This window comes from Otolemur garnettii, unplaced genomic scaffold (genome assembly GCF_000181295.1).
Source record: "Otolemur garnettii isolate 467f Iridium unplaced genomic scaffold, OtoGar3 scaffold00123, whole genome shotgun sequence".
Lineage (NCBI taxonomy): Eukaryota > Metazoa > Chordata > Mammalia > Primates > Galagidae > Otolemur > Otolemur garnettii.
This window is the reverse complement of record NW_003852518.1, coordinates 5237218-5253654: the sequence shown is the minus strand read 5'-3', so window position 1 is coordinate 5253654 and position 16437 is coordinate 5237218. Positions and strand designations below refer to the sequence as shown.

The window sequence follows — 16437 nt, the reverse complement described above, 5'->3', positions numbered from 1 at the left end:
GAGGACGCACTGCAAAAAGAACTCCAAGAGAACAGGGACACGGGCCAGGAAGCCTCTTCATCCATCCCGGCAGGCGTACAGCTTGTCCCCACCCTCAATGCCCAGGGAGCAGCAATCAGAGGGACCTGCCACACATGGCCTGGCACAAAGACAGCTTGACCCCAAGAGCCTGGGACATCCCTCTCCAGCACAGAGCTTGGCAGTGGCAAGCACAGCAGCAGGAAGGAGTCCACCCACTACTGGAAACACCCACAGGCCCTCCACTAGCCAATGGTTGCACATGCTGCCGACAGGCAGACATAACCGGATATCCCTGCCAGGCCACGCCCCCTGCTGCTTAAGTAGTGATTCCCAAACTGGGACCCCAGTCTCCCTGTTACTTCTTCCTCTCATGGGCTGTTTTGGTCCAGCGCTTTTTCCACTTTATGAATTCACTGCCAACAAAATTAGCCATTGTCATTGTTGATTTTATTTATAGATAATATGACAATATAATTACTGACACACTGACAATTTTTGCGTTCACAGTTACTTCTCAAATGTAGACAAAGATATTAAATACTAAAAAAAAAGTGAAGACGGGGAAAGATATGACAGAAAGTGTAGTGTAAATTTCGTTAGATTCCAGAGAAGAAAAGGAATTGATAAAGACAATATTCAAAGATATAAGAAGAAAAGCTTTCCTGAATTGATGAAATTTTCAGTGTCAGGGGTCTTTCTCCTTCATTGGTTTGTTTGAAAAATTTCCCTTTGTAGTTTTTCAACTTTCTAATAATATACTTACTTTACATGTATGGAAAAAGATATACCATATAAACAGTTATGTTTATATACCATATAAACTTGTTCTGCTGCATAAGTTAGGGGGGTGCAATGTTGTTGCTATTGTTTTTGCTGTGGCTGGCGTTCCCTGGGCGTGACTTCAGCCCAGGGAGCTGGTGGAATGGGATGCCCGAGTGTGCTGGTGAGCCTGGTAATGTGGGACTTGTCTTGAATTCAACACTGAACCAAAAAGGCACAGTGCTCCTCTTTTGTTTTCTGGGAAACACAGTAAGTCATGAGCAGCTATTTCTAATAATGAACATTTAGAGCTATAAGGTTCATCTGATAATTTTATTATTCTTTAGATACATATTTTTATGCTGTTCTGTTTTTCTAAATACCACAGTTAAGAAGAAGATAAATTCTCTCTCTCTCTCTCTCTTTCTCTCTCTCTCTCCCACACACACACAGATATACATGCACAAAATAACTTTGGCAAATGTTGTCTGTGCTCATGTCCCCTGATGTCAAATCTCATTTATTCAGCTTTTCTGAAAGGTGTGACTACAATGATCATGAGTTATGTACCATCTGTGATTAATATGGTCTATGGAAAACTAATCACAAGTGATAATCACATGGTATTCTGTACACTGCACAACATGGGGATAAAGCACACCCCCAAAATTTATTATAAACACTAGCAATTTTGGCATTAGCTTGTCTGTAATTGGTGATAATTAAACAAAGTATTTTAGCATGATTATTCTGGTATAAGATATGTAGGAACTAGTGCTACTCATGGAACATTTTTACTGGAGAGTTATACATACACACACACATGTGAATGTATTTGGGGCCAACATATATGTGTATATATATGTATGTGTGTGTATACATATATATATAGAGAGAAAGACAGAGGGGGAGGTTGCTTCTTGTGCAATGGTGTGAATTCAGCACTAACTTGCAGTTCATTCTGCTTATTTTTAGTGAGGAACATGTGAGCATGCCTCGTTTGCAAAGTCAAGAACATCTCATCAGGGATTGTTTTTTACTTTTTGCCTCTAAACCAATTGAATACTACCTAATAAGCACCTGTACTTCCCTTTAGTCCATGTTTTTGTTTATTTGCATAATGTGATGATATCAAACCTGCAAAAACATAGGCTATAACAGTTCACTCCCCTGACAGACTCGCCCTTCTGCCTTCTGTGAAAAGCCACCATGTTCACGATTGTGAGGCTGAGAAAAGTGGGGACCACCCCACTTGCACTTTTGGAGGGTCCTTTTGGTAGAACAACACTGGCACCTAGTGGCACGTGTTATGGAAGGAAATGCCTCCAAAGAATACCCTGCCAGGATTGCAAATACCCACCAATTCATCAATTGGTTTATTGGCCCAAAATAAGATTAATTGTAATTGCACAAGTCACAGAGTTCCAGTTCTCAGAAATATTGCGAAGAAAAAAATAGTGTTCTGCTCTTTAAGAACACAATTAAAAGCAGATAAATACTATATTTTGCAGAGGGGCTGATCACAGGAAAAAATTAATTTTAGACTTAACAGTCAACATAAACTTGTCTAATGTGTTTGAGGAGATACTATAAGAAAAGCACAAACAAACAATTTTCCATCTCCTAGAAAAATGTAGAACCTAATCAAGGTTATTGGACATTTATTTTTTCAATTTATATATTCCAAGGTATTTCCCATGACTTTCCTGGGTTCTGTGTGAGGTATTAGGGATGGAGCAGGGGGACAGGAGCCCCTGTCTCCCGGAGGAACTCAGCCAGGCGTCCAGCTGGCTGTCTCTTCGGATGGAAAGGGGTAAACACGGGGAGAGTTCTAGAAACCAGTTTCTGATGGTCAGAGCAGGGAGACTTGGCTGAAGGGCATGAAACGTGTCAGAACCCGCTGCTCTCCCAGCTGATCTCAAATGGTGGACAGAATTCAGTGGCATGGATGTGAGAAGGGAGAAGTAGGAACATTTTGATGAAGGATGAACCCTAATCACAGCTACAGAGTCAGGAAGCCTCTCCATATATATAGAAAGAGTCTCAAATAGTTTTACAAAATGTGGGAAGGGTGGAGAAGCATCATGTGGGACACACAAGTGCACAGACCACAGGGAGGGCCACGTGGTGGGAAAGAGGGATGGGTTCTCCAGACACCACAAATCCTATAACCTCTCTGTGACCTTTGGCAGTTTTTTCAGCCCCCACCTGCAACCTGTCATCTCCTGGCCAGGAGCAACATGGTCATTCATTCTTAGTTGTCCTGGGTCACAGCAATTTCAAATATCTGCTTTGTTATCAGATCCCATGAATGAAATTTTGATTAAAAGTTAAAAAAAGCAAAAAAAAAAAATAGCTATCTTCACTAAAGGGATTTTTGTTTTTGAAAGGATGTGAAAAAATTGTTTTTTAGAAATATGACTCTAGCTCTGGGAAGCAGAATGGGTTGTGAGTAAAAGACCATTATCCAGGAAAGATTGCCTGATTCACGCAGAAGGCAAGGAGCACCCTGAAATTGTCAGGGACTGGAGAACAGACCAGGAAGGAAGTGCGGGGAGATGCCTGGAGGCCCAGGAAAGGGAAAGCCACCTTCATTCTCAGGCTGGGGATAGGGTGAAGGTGGCAAAGGAGGAGATCTGGCACTGGCTTCTGATGGCGGGTACCTGAGCTCCAGGGTGGCCTGGGGGTCATTCTGAGACCCTAGGATGCATTTCCTCACAGTAGGGTCTCCAACACAGGTAACTTATGGAGGACAATTTAGGTAAGGTGATACCAGAAGTCACAAGAATAGGGCAAGCTGGTGAGTGCCAGGGAAGGCACCGTGACTGACCCTGAGCTCCGCAGTTTTCAGGGGCTGGGTCCCATGCATCTGCGTGGCTGTGCCTGGAAGGCCCAGGGAGCTCCAGGTGAGGACTCTGGCATGCTTTAGTGGGTGGTGATGCTACTCTGCTAGTGATTACTCCAGCATATGAGTGCATGCACACACTTCACTAATGAAACGTGATGATTTTGGACGTTTCCTTATATTCCATAGGGAATTTACCATCATGAACCATTCCATCATCATTTATGTTTTAAAACATCCCTTAGTCCTTCTGAGATGAGATTGCAGACAGACACACCAAGGAGGCAGGTGTGACATTCCAAGTCACAAATGAAGCATCTCAGGGCTTGGCAAGGGAGCTGTAGACTGTGAATGTATTTCAGGAGCATTTTGGACCAGAAAGACCCTCATGGGTTCAGGAGGCTGGCTAATTATGAAAAGCATTATAATTTTGTTGAACTCTGATGAGTGAGTGTCTGAGGATGCAATGGGTAAGTTCCTGTTAACACATAGGACAAGTGTGCAGGTGTCCCCATCAAAGTTCCACTGTGACTCTGTCTGTGGAATGCACAGTGATGAGCTCTCATTGTCCTGTGATGGCAGCAGTCCCCGTCATACCCGTGGAGCGTGCATATACACACTACCTAAAAGACGGAACTGGGTGAAGGGTGCGTAAGTCCAGAATCTTGCTCTCTGTCTACCTCATAGAAGGGATCAGCGGCCCTTTACTGGGTTTGTGAATGTTCAATTGAATGAATGATACAAATATGAGTAGAGGAATAATGAACAGCTTTTTTCCTCATACCAGCAGGAAAGAGTTATCTTTAATAAGATTAATTCTTACTAAAATTTGAAATCATTAAATACCACTTTCTCTAAAACCTATAGTTGAACTGAGTCTTAGCCTCAATAAGAAAGGACCATGACGACACCTATTTCCAGTTTCCAGAGAGAAGTTTGCCCTGAGGTTTTGGTCATGAGGTAGTGACCCATCTTCTAATGTTCTCCTGAGTTTAATAGGACATTTATAAGGAAGGAAGTTGTGTTCATTCATTGATTTTCTTTATTCCAAATTTTCATACCAGAGTTGAGAATAGTGTGTAATTAGGAAATTTGATACGTAGAATTGCTCATTAGAAACATTTTTGACAGTTTTTAATCTTAATTTTTAATTTCCAAACATGTAGAGAGTATAATTATTTTTCATGACATGGAGAATGGTATCACGCTGCAGTCAGGGCTTTCAGAGCAACCTTCACTGGAATCGAGAGAAACTTTCATGGCCTGAGGAGCTAAAGGTACTGAAATAGGTGTCCTGCGAGTGCTGTCCAGAGGCAGCTGAGGGAAGCCAGCCCCTCCTGGGTCCCAACGCCACACCTCTGAGAGAATCTGAAAAGCCTGAGCTGGATGAGTTCCAAACTCTGCCTCTAGTATATGGACCATTGGTTTCTTTCTATACATGTGCAGAATTTATTTATTTATAAATGTTAGTTTATTTCTTTGTAAAATACAAGCGGTGAGCTTAAAGATCACCAGTCTACTTCAGCATCCTTACTAAAACAGACATCCCCTTTATGTGACCTCTCTACCTCACAGCACACCATTCCATTCCCAAGAAGTCAGTGCCATTAGCAAGTCGCCTCTTGAGAGCCTGACATCCGTGTCTGTGTTGTAATCACCCTTCAGTGCTGGCTGGGCCTCCTCCTCCTGCTGAGGAGTTTGTTTTGTATCACAGAGTCCTCTAGAATAGGCAAGAAATCCAACAGCAAGAAATAAACAAACGAAAGCAATTTCCCTGTGAAAGTGTGCACTGAATGCATCTCCTCTTCCACATGAAAATATTTACTGTTTCTCCTAGGTGATCTCCGTGGGACCATTCAGTGCAAAGAGCAGCTACTTCTCAGGCTACCATGATCAGAATCTCAAGTGTTGACGCGCAAAGACAAAGTAGGAAAACCTGAGTAAAAGGCCTTTATCACAGGGCAAATTCATCGTGAGAATAATCTGCTTTGCAGTCCTGACATACCAGTGTCTGCAATTTACCTAGAGAAAAGGTGACAATTTTAGTGGAATTCCTAGAGGAAGTTGGCATCCAGCATGTGATATAGGCAGGTAAGTTCAGTGTCATGGGCACTCACTGACGTTGTTGGCCTGAGGCTTATTTCTCAGAGGCAGCTGTATCCAATGCGGGGAATGCCTTCTGCCTGAAGTCATATTGATCTGTGGCAAATTTTGCAGAGCTTGAGCACAGAGAAGGTGGTGTCTCCTCCCAGCTCTCCAGGAGGTTCACTATCCTCATCTGGCAGGAAAAGAAACTAAAGTTTATAGTCTCTGCACCTCACAGTTTCTTCATCTACAATACCTGCATAACTAAAAGTAATAAAATAAACAGTAATGTTTAAATAATTTATTTTCCTCTTACCTGCAGCCTCGACCCTCCCCTACATGGGTGATGATGTGGCCTCCTCGTTCCTGCTGTTGCAGAGATCTGAGTCGTCTCCACATCATGCACTTTGCTCAGAAGTCTCATTCCCCAGGATCCATCGCCTTCATCCACAGGCAATTTACCATCATTTCCCTCTTTCTACCCTTACCCGCCACCTCTTCCCTGTGCTGAGCTGGTCATCAGTGCTTTCTCATCCTACCAGCCTGTGGTGACATTTCCACCTGGACGGTGAGGCCCTGGTTGACAGAGACTGGATATTCCTTATCTCCAGCCCTAGTCTGAAACAGATGATTTGTGTTTGCCAGAGGTAGTTAGGAGTTGATGAACAAAAGTTAGAGCAGCTAGACTTAACATCCAGCAAATGCAAGACAATAAAAAGGAAAACTCGACAAAATAACAGGTTAGAATCTTGAGGTCTGACAACAAACCCCATCTAAAGTCATCCAGTCCTACACTGGTTCTGTTCCTGAAAAAATAATGAAATGAAATGAAATGAAATCAAATCAAACAGTCCAAGCAGAGAGGTGGTCAGCTGTGGGCTCCTGCACGCTTTCACTCCTTGCTGAATAAGGCCAACTCACAGGACTCTGTCTGTCCCCTTACCTGGGCTCCTTCACAGGTTGTTTCTACAGCTGGCAGCTCTGAGAAGTGACGGATCACCAGGGAGAGGTGTGTGCCTCAGCCAGGTGCTGCATGTGGTTCTCTTAGAACCAAGAGCAAGACCTGCTCACTGGTCATTATCAAAGCAGCGGGTTCTCTAAGCTCAAGGCCTCTCAGCTGCAGCACAGTCCACTGTGTGACACATTGTAACTCACGGCCCAAGGGGCCTCCATCTGGGCCTGCCATGACCCCAGAGATGAGGGCAGGGAAACTACGCCAATACCGATGCTCTTGGTGTTTGCTCTGTTGTGAGTAGTGAAGTCCTTTGTCTCTGACTCAGGAGACTCAGAGCATCTGTGGGTCTGTGACTGACTAACTTGTCAGCTTGTAGAGTTATCCTATGGGAAAGTTCTGCTTCTCTCATTCTCTTCCATACTACAAACATTAATAGGAAAAAAATCTCATAATTTTGGTGATAGAAATATGTAGTAAGATATAACAGAGACATAGTTTTCTGGAAGACAAGGAGCAGAGGGCCTGCAGGGCAATGTATGGGATCCAATGGAGGCTCCAGGAAATGAGAGCAGACATCTTGACCAAATAATACGGTCCACTAGGCATTAAAGGACATAGCTATCCTCCAGACCATCAAGGAAGGTAAAAGTTTCACAACACTATTCTCCTATTTTATTAATGAATTAATGGAGACTGTAAAGAAGTTTTACTATTTTCCACATCCATTTAAATGTGCAGTATTTTTATTACAATACCTACATAGTATGTTACATAGATGCAATGAATTGCTTTTTAAAAATAATGACCGAATTAAATAATGGCAAGAATGTATTGCTTCTAATTACACAGTGCTCTACTATGATTTATTTCTTTGTTAAACACTGAGCCTCACAGTATTAGGTATATGTTTTTTAAAAAAAATAAAAGGTAAAATCTCCCCAAATACCACTGGCCTGCTGCACCTGTGCTTGCTGGCTCTGAAATAACCTCAGCAGCTCAGCAAGGGACACTGAGATTATGATTCCTGTCATCAACAGAACAGACTGTGGATGGGGATGTCGGCCTCGGGAAGGGATCTGCAGGCCTTTGGTGTCAGGGTGCTGACTCGGATGGATATACAGATTTATTGGTAGTGGGTCTTGAGGATGAAGTGATGCATGGGATCTTTGAGACGGGGGTGTATAAATAGGAAACAAATGTATTGGAACCCACAGGTGTCAGGACAAAGGAGAGACGGAAGAAGGTGAGCCCAACATGGACTGGACTGCAGGTCCTCTTACAGGATCAGATTTCAGGGACACTGGCTTGGCTGAAGAGCAAAACAGGGGGAGGCAGGGGGTGTTGGTTAATGAAAAGTCTTCACTGGCTTTTGTGGGAGCTTGTGAGGTTCTGGGGTGAGGGTGGGCTGGGAGGGGCTGCATGGTGCAAGGGCCCCACATTGGAGTTTGGGGGGACGGGGATACCAGCTGTGGGGCAGCCCTGAGAGCAGCTGACCAGGGGGAGGGAGAGACAAGGGTGAGAAGGGTACTGGGAGGGCCTTGCTTGTCCAGGACCAAGGTGCTGACAGATTTGGTGTTTACAAAACACTTTCACCATCTTACACAGTGGTCGCCATACCTGTGCCTATTCTTCTATGAGCAACTTGAGCCTGCACCTCAGAGTCTGAAATCAATTTTCAAGATCAGTGAATAGTTAGGACAAGGACCAGAAACCAACTTGCTTGTCCACGTGTTGCTGCTTCTGTCCCGACTGTTGGTCTTCTTGGCTATGAGAGGAAAATCTTCAAGACACAGGAAGGGGCGCAGGGAAGCGAGGCTGTCCTGGGTGCTTCAGGGAAAATCCAGGGTCTGCCTGAGAGGAGTCAGGGTGTACGCCTGTCACTTTGGATCCTTACACATTAGCAGTAGCTAGTGATACAAAACAACTCTGGGGAAAGCTACCCTGGGTGTTTAGAGAATGACAGTAAAGTGTCTTTGTTACTGAACTTAAGGATCTTACAGTCTGGGAGAAGGCTAAGGACTCAGCAAAAGAGTGACCCTTGCAGAGAGTTACTGGAGTCAAATGCTAAAGTACTCAGGGCTGCAGGCGTTTCATCAATACAGCTCACGTAACACAATGGCGAGTACTCATACGTTTTGAAACAGCTGGAATTTGCCAACACTCCCTTGAGCTCTCCAGGCCTCCTTCTGGACCCCTGTATGGGTTTTGACTATCTGTCATTGGTTCAGATTAGAAAGAACCAAAATGTCTTCACAATGAATTTGCATTTGAGGAGGTCATACATTATGTGTGAAATTTCAACATGGGGAAAATTCATCAAGAGACATGTTGGGAGTTAAATCATGTCCTCACACAAAGAGAGAGTGAAGGCCTGCTCCGTATTTGCAAATGTGACTTCCGTTGGAAATAGAGTCTTTGCAGATGGAATCAAGTTGAGATGAGGTGATACAGAATTAGGGTGAGACTAATCTAGTGTTTCCTGTGTCATTATAAGAAGGAGAGGGCCAGAGAGAGGATGACATGCAGACACAGAGCTGGGAGAGCTCTAGGTGAAGATGGAAGCAGAGACTGGAGGGATGTATCTCTAAGCCAAGAATCATTAAAGATCATGAGCCGTCACTAAAGGCTGAGGAAAGAAACAGATTCTTCCTCAGAGCCCTCAGAAAGAGCCCATCTGACACACCCTGACCTTAAAGTTTTATCTTCTAGAACTGTGAGATGATAAACTTTTATTATTTTAAGCCACCAGTTGTGATTCTACTTTGTTATAATAGCCCTGGCAAACGACTACCTGAGTTTGAAAATTCACGTAAAACAGGTAAGTAAGCCCAGTTTGTGGTCAGAGAACTGGTACTGCAGGGGACTGCGTGACATCCAGGGAATGAGGGTGGCCTCACACTGCAACAGCCATGCATTGCTACAAAGAAGACCTGCTCAGTAGATAACTGGAAAGTCTTAAAGATTTGCAAAAAGGAGGTAATGTCATAAACCCATTTGCAGAAAATAAATCTTGTATAATTTACAAGGTATTAAAATGTCTGCATGTCTGTAGAGAGGAGAATTCTGAACAAAATAGAGGCTGCTGTAACAAAGTTTCACAAGCTAGATGGTTTAAAATAACAATTTGTTGTCTTACAGTTCTGAAGGTGAAAAATCCAAAATCGAAAAAATTTCCAAAATCGAGTTGTCTTAGCGGAGCCATGCTCCTTCTGATGGTTGTAGGGAAGAAACTTCCCTTGCCTCTTCTAAGCATCTGGTGGTTTCCAAATGGTCACTCTTTGGCTGAGACCTGGGCCTGCCCACCCTCTCCCTGCATAGTCCTCGTATTCTTCCCTCTGTGTTACTGTCTTCTTACAGGGGTGTCAGCCATTGGATTAGGGCCACCTAAAGGATGGATTCAGCTAAACTTAATCAATTAACTGCAAAACCCTGTTTCCAGTGTAGTCACACATTATGGTTCCAGGTGGACATGTAGTTTAGGGGGACACCCACTCAAGCAGTACACTCTGTGTGTGTGTGTGTGTGTGTGTGAGAGACGCTCTTTATAAGCCACGCACTGTATGGCAATTCATTACAGAGTCCCAAGGTGACTAAGACAGTAGTTTTCTTCATTTCCCCCTGGGATTCACGTCAACCATATGCTTTACCTCGGCGATTTTGCTTTCTGAAAGCCATACGTGCATGTTTGCAAATGCCCCATCTTTTGAATTTTCTGCTTGAGAAATCATGAATTCCATTACCATGCGACCATTAATAAAGGGATTTGGAAAGTGTGCCCTGTATAAAAATTAGCATTGTCTAATTCTCTTACTTTTTCCTGGGTAGCTATTTGGTCCACAGACAGGAGCGGGATAAAGGCTTGCAACTGTGATAATTATCAGTGTTGCCCTTACAGTCCCAGCATCCAAAAAATAACAACCAAAAAAAAAAAAAAAAAAAGACAGGAAGAGAAAGAATTTGTAATGTTTATTCTCTCCAATTCAGATATAATTATGGGTTTATTTACAAATTAAAATGATAAATTGCCCTGAACTCCTTGGGCCAACTCCAGTGGTTTTTATTTGTTTGTTTTAGAGAAAAGTGAAACAGGGCCCTGGGTGAGTACCCTCGGGAACAGGCTCACTGGTGCCCTTTGCCCTCTGATTTTTGCCCTGAACTTGCAACATGTGTGGGTCATCAAGATCCCAGCCTCAGAGTTCATGCAGTTCAGCATGCCTGGGGCCTTCAGTCACACTCCTCCTCCAGAGCTGGAGCTGCTCTGGTCACCTGAAGCCTCCTGGCCTTGGGATTCTTTACTTTTCTTTAATTTCAGAATATTAAGGAGTACACATGTTTTGTTTACATACTTTGTTTTTTGCACAAATTGAGTCAAGGTTATAACCATGCCCTCTACCCAGACAGTGTGCACCATACCCAATAGGTGTGAATTTACCCTTGGCTTTCTCCCCACTCTCCCAGCTTGGTTTGCACTGAGATTTACTTCCATACATTCACTTAAGTATTGATCAATCAACACTTAAGTGCTCACCAATACATGAGTGGATTAATAAAATGTGATATAGACTATTATTCAGCCATCAAGAAAAATAACCATCTAGTGATAGCACTGGAGCCCATTCTTCTAAAACCTCACCCAGGATTCTCACCACCACCGTCATTCTCTGATGGGAATGTGCTCTGTTATTTGCCTTCATGGACACAGTTGGTATCTCAGCTCTGAGTCCCATTCTGTTTTCTGGGTAGCTGAGAGGACGGGGCCCATTAGGGACCCCATGACTGTGTCCTTATGCTTTGTGTTTCCACTTTCTCCTTCTCACAGTTGATGTCTTTGACAGACAGCTCTCCGTCAACGGCCTTGCCTCCGTATGCACCTTCAGGCTTGAGGCTTCTCCCACACCACTCCACTCAAACTGCTCCATGATATTGCCCCATGATCTAATGGCCAAACTGAGAGGAGAATTCTGCTTCTCCCTTTAATCCTATTGTCATATTCTAGAACCTTTCTTCTCCAAGTTGGTTTTCCCTGTCAGGGTGCTTTGCTCCCTTTGACAGTCCTGGTTTTCTGTATTTGAGTATCACCCAAATTGGGTGTATCACCCAGGATTCCACCAGGGCCTCTTCTCTTCCCATTACACATATTCTCTCTGGATGATTTACTTCTACAGTCCTTAGTAGACACAAAAGAGGGTAACGGTCCAGGTGTAATTAGCTAAATACTATCTCCCTCAAATCCATATGTTAAAAGAAATTCCCAGCTCATAATCCCAAGCCAATCATTGAAGTAAATTCCCCTCCCTCTCTCTCTCCCTCTATTCACACATGTCCTATCAGTTCTGATTCTTACATGAACTCCAGCTGGTCCATTCCACCATGAACATCTGCCATCCTGAGACACACTTGTTACCACTGAGGAGCCAGAACTGACTCAGGTACCTCACTTTAGTTCACATCACTTCATTGTGCTTTGTGGATAGTGAATTTGTCTTTTGTTTATAATTAATGGTTAGTGGTCACCTTGTGTTGAGCAAATCAGTGCCCCTTTTCCAACAGCTTGTGCTCATTTCATATCTCTGTTTCATACTATTTCAAATTTTTACATTATTATTATATTTATCACAGTATTATGCAATCACTGTTCTTGTATGTTTTATTGTAATTCTTTTTTTTCTTTTCTTTTTTTTTTAAATATGGAATGCTTTACGAATTTGCATGTTATCCTTGCACAGGGGCCATGCTAATCTTCTCTGTATCATTCCAATTTTAGTAGATGTGCTGCCAAAGTGATCACTTCATTGTAATTCTTTTGGGGCAGCACAAACTGTACCCACGTGAGGTGTCAAACTTAATCAATAAATGTTGTGTGTGTTCTCACTGCTCTGCTAATAATCTGCTCCTACATCTCCCTCCCTTTCTTTAGGCTGCCCTGCTCCCAGAGGCACGACTTTATTACAGTTTGGCTGACTGATAACTCTACAATGGCCTCAGAGTGTTCAAGTGACAGGAAGAGCAGCACCTCTCTCACTTTAAATCAAAAGCTAGAAATGATTGAGGCTAGTGAGGAATGCATATTGAAAGCCAAGAAAGGCTGACAGCTGGACTTCTTGTGCCAAATAGTTAAACAAATTACAAATTCAAATAAAAAGTCCTTAAAAGAAATTTAAAGTGCCACTCCGGCGAACACAGAAATGATAAGAAAGCACAACAGCCTCTTGTTAATTAGGAGGAAGTTCAGTCCTCTGGGTAGAAGATCAAACCAGCCACAACATTCCCTTGAGCCAAAATCAATCCAAGGGAAACCCTAATTCTCTTCAATCCTATGAAGACTGAGAGAGGTGAGGAAGTGGCAGAAAATGTTTAGAGCTAATAAATATTTGTTCATAAGGCTTAAGGAGAGCAGTTATCTCCTAAACATAAAAGGGTGCAAAAAGATGCCGTATCTTTGATTTTGGGATTTTGTGATACGGGCTAATCTTACTGGTGTTAGATAATATCTAAAAGTAGTTTTGATTTGCATTTCTCAGATGATTAAGGATGGTGAGCATTTTTTCATATATCTGTAGACCATGCGTCTGTCTTCTTCAGGGAAGTTTCTCTTTAAGTCCCTTGCCCACCCTGAGATGGGATCACTTGTTCTCTTCTTGCATATACGTTTGAGTTCTCTATGGATTCTGGTTATTAAATCTTTGTTGGAAACATAACCAGCAAATGTCTTTTCCCATTCTGAGGGCTGTCTGCTTGCTTTTTTACTGTGTTCTTGGCTGTGCAGAAGCTTTTTAATTTGAGGAGGTTCCAGTAGTGTATTTTTGATGTTGCTTCAATTGCCCTGGGGGTCCTTCTCATAAAATATTCACCCAGGCCAACTTCTTCAAGAGTTTTCCCTATACTTTCTTCCAAGATTGCAGGGATCACACCTAAGATTTATCTTATAAAGGTACATGTGAATCTGTCTTAATGTGGATTATAAATGTCTTAACACAACAACTATGAGAATAACATGAAGGCTATGTTGGCCAACTGGATGAAAGTATTTCAAATTGTATATGGAAACAACACACTGTACCCCATGATAGTATTAATGTGCACAGATATGATTTAACAATAAAAATTAAAAAAAAAACCTGCAGTAAGTTATACAGAAGATCTAGCACAGGTCAGTGATGAAGATGGCTACACTAAACAACAGATTTTCAATGCCGACAAAATAGCCCTTTATTGGAAGAAGATGTCACTTAGGTCTTTCATAGTTAGAGAGAAATCAAGGCCTATATTTCAAGCTTCCAAGGACGGGTTTATTCTATTGTTAGAGGCTAATGTAGCTTACAACATATGATATGAAATGTATTTCTCATGCTACCTCTATGTCTTCATTGATGAGAAGTCTGCTCAGATCTTTTGCCCATATTCTAATTGACTTTAAGTTGAAGGCTATGCTCATTGACCACTCTGAAAATCCTAGGGCTTTTATGAATTATGCCATATTGACTCTGCTTGTGCTCTAGAAATTGAAGACCAAAGCTTGAATGATAGCACACCTGTTTGCAGCATGGTTTACTTAATATTTTAAACCCATTTATGAGACCTACTTCTCAGAATAAGCAGATTCTTTTTACAATATCACTGCTCATTGATAATGCACCTGCTCACCCAAATGCTCTGATGGAGATGTTATTTACATACAAAGAGGTTAATGTTGTGCTTATGTCTGCTGATATAACATTCATTCTGTATGTCTTGGGTCAAAGGGTGATTTTGACTTTGAAGTCTTATTTAAGAAGTACATTTTTTAAGGTTATAAGTGTCATAGATGGTGATTCCTCTGATAAATCTGGGCAAAGTAAATTGAAAATTTTCTGGAAAGAAGACATCTTGCTTGTTTCCAAGTTTGAGAAATTATAATTAAATTTCTATAAACATTTGATTGCAAGTTTTTGTGTGGAAACATGTTTTCAATTCATTTGGACAAATACCAATGATCTGAACTGTATAGTAAGAGTATGTTAATTTTTTTAGAACATTAACAAACTGTCTTTCAAAGTAGCTGTATCATTTTGCATTTCCATCAGCAACAAGAGGTTGAACTGATTCACATCCTCACTAGAATCACATATTGTCAAATTATTAGATCTTAGCATTTTATCAGGCAAATAGTGAAATCTTATTGCTGTTCTAATTTGAAATCCCCTTACAACATATGATATGAAATGTATTTCTCATGCTACCTCTATGTCTTCATTGATGATATGTCTGCTCAGATCTTTTGCCCATATTCTAATTGGGTGGTTTCTTCCCTTATTGTTGAGTTTTAAGAGTGCATTATATATTTCGGATATAAGTTCTTAAAAGACATGTCTTTTGCAAATATTTTCTCTCAGTCTGTGGCTTGCCTTTTCATCCTCTCAACAGCATCTTTTGCATAGTCTTTTAAAGATCAATTTTTATATCAGTAATTTTTTTTTATTATATCTAAAATGTCATTGTCAGACCTAAAGTCTCCTACGTTTTCATCTATCTTGTCTTCTAGAAGTCTATTTGTTTGCATTTTATATTTATATCTATGACCTTGGAGAGCTTATTTGGCTTAGTAAAAATCATACTGCTTTGCAACAGTGGAGACTGCCCTTAAACCAAATTCTGCCTGGTGCTAATGGATTTACCATTTCACTAAATCCCCTTGCAATTCATGCTCAATTTTAGACTACTGAAATGTGAAAGGCTGCCCCTGGTATGGTCCTGTCCAATTTCTCCTACTGGAGGTAAATCCTTGTGAAATAAAATCCTCAATGGACTTTCTCTAATCATTCTGTATTTGCTAGTGGCTTGCTGTGACTTACCTCTGTCAATTGTAAGCACTTTCTCCTGAAACTCCTTTTTGTTTGGAGAATAAAGTGCTTTAACCTACAAATTTATCCAGAGAAATGTCAAGGAAGCAAAATGAATTGAAGCCTAAGGCTCACTAGTAAAGCTGAAATGTCCCACGTGTGACCCAGACCTATTGGAGCATCAGTCCTTTGAAGGCTGGGAAGTAGAACCTAAAACGACTTCACCTGCCCGTGGACCTGGAACCTATAACTAGAGAGCCCTCTGGAGGTCTTTCATTCTGCAGATCTCTAGATGAAGCCTCAGCCTGTGAATCACAGGCAGGGTGTGCACTTTTGTAGTAATGTTGCAATGTGCATCAGCACTTCATTTCTTTTTATTATTTAATATAATAATATTCTGTTGTATGGAGATACTGTCTTGTTTATCCATTCATTAGTTAATGGACATTTGGGTTATTCCCACTTTTTGACTATTATGAATAATGCTACTATAAATATTCATTTCTAATTTTTTGTGTGTGAACATATGTTTTCAATTCTCTTGAGTAGAATTCCAGGAGTGGAATTGCTGAGTCATATAGTAACTCAATGTTTAACTTTTTGAGAAACTGCCAAACTGTTTTCCAAATTGACTGCATCATTTTACATTCCCACCAGCACTGGATGAGGATTCCAATTTCTCTAAATGTTTGCCAATACTCATTAGCATTTTTTTTTTTTTTTGGTTGTGACTACCCCAGTGAGTATAAGTGATAGATCTGCCATTGTGTTTTGATTTGCATTTCCCTGATTGATGTTATCTTTCATGTGCTTGTCGGCCATTATTTATTTTGTTTGAAGAAATATTTATTTAAGTCTTTTGTCTATTTTTATGTTGTGTTATCTATTTTTTGGTTATTGAGTTATGAGAGTTCTTTATATATTCTGGATACAATTCTTTATCAGATATGTGA

At 41.4% G+C, this 16437-nt stretch overlaps 1 non-coding gene across 1 annotated transcript; it reads right to left on the bottom strand.

Annotated features, from left to right (window-relative positions):
* Positions 1-12346: 12346 nt before the first annotated feature.
* LOC111727780 lies at positions 12347-12453 on the bottom strand. Its single transcript, XR_002775248.1, has one exon. It is a non-coding gene; the product is annotated as a U6 spliceosomal RNA (small nuclear RNA).
* Between the last annotated feature and the right edge of the window lie 3984 nt (positions 12454-16437).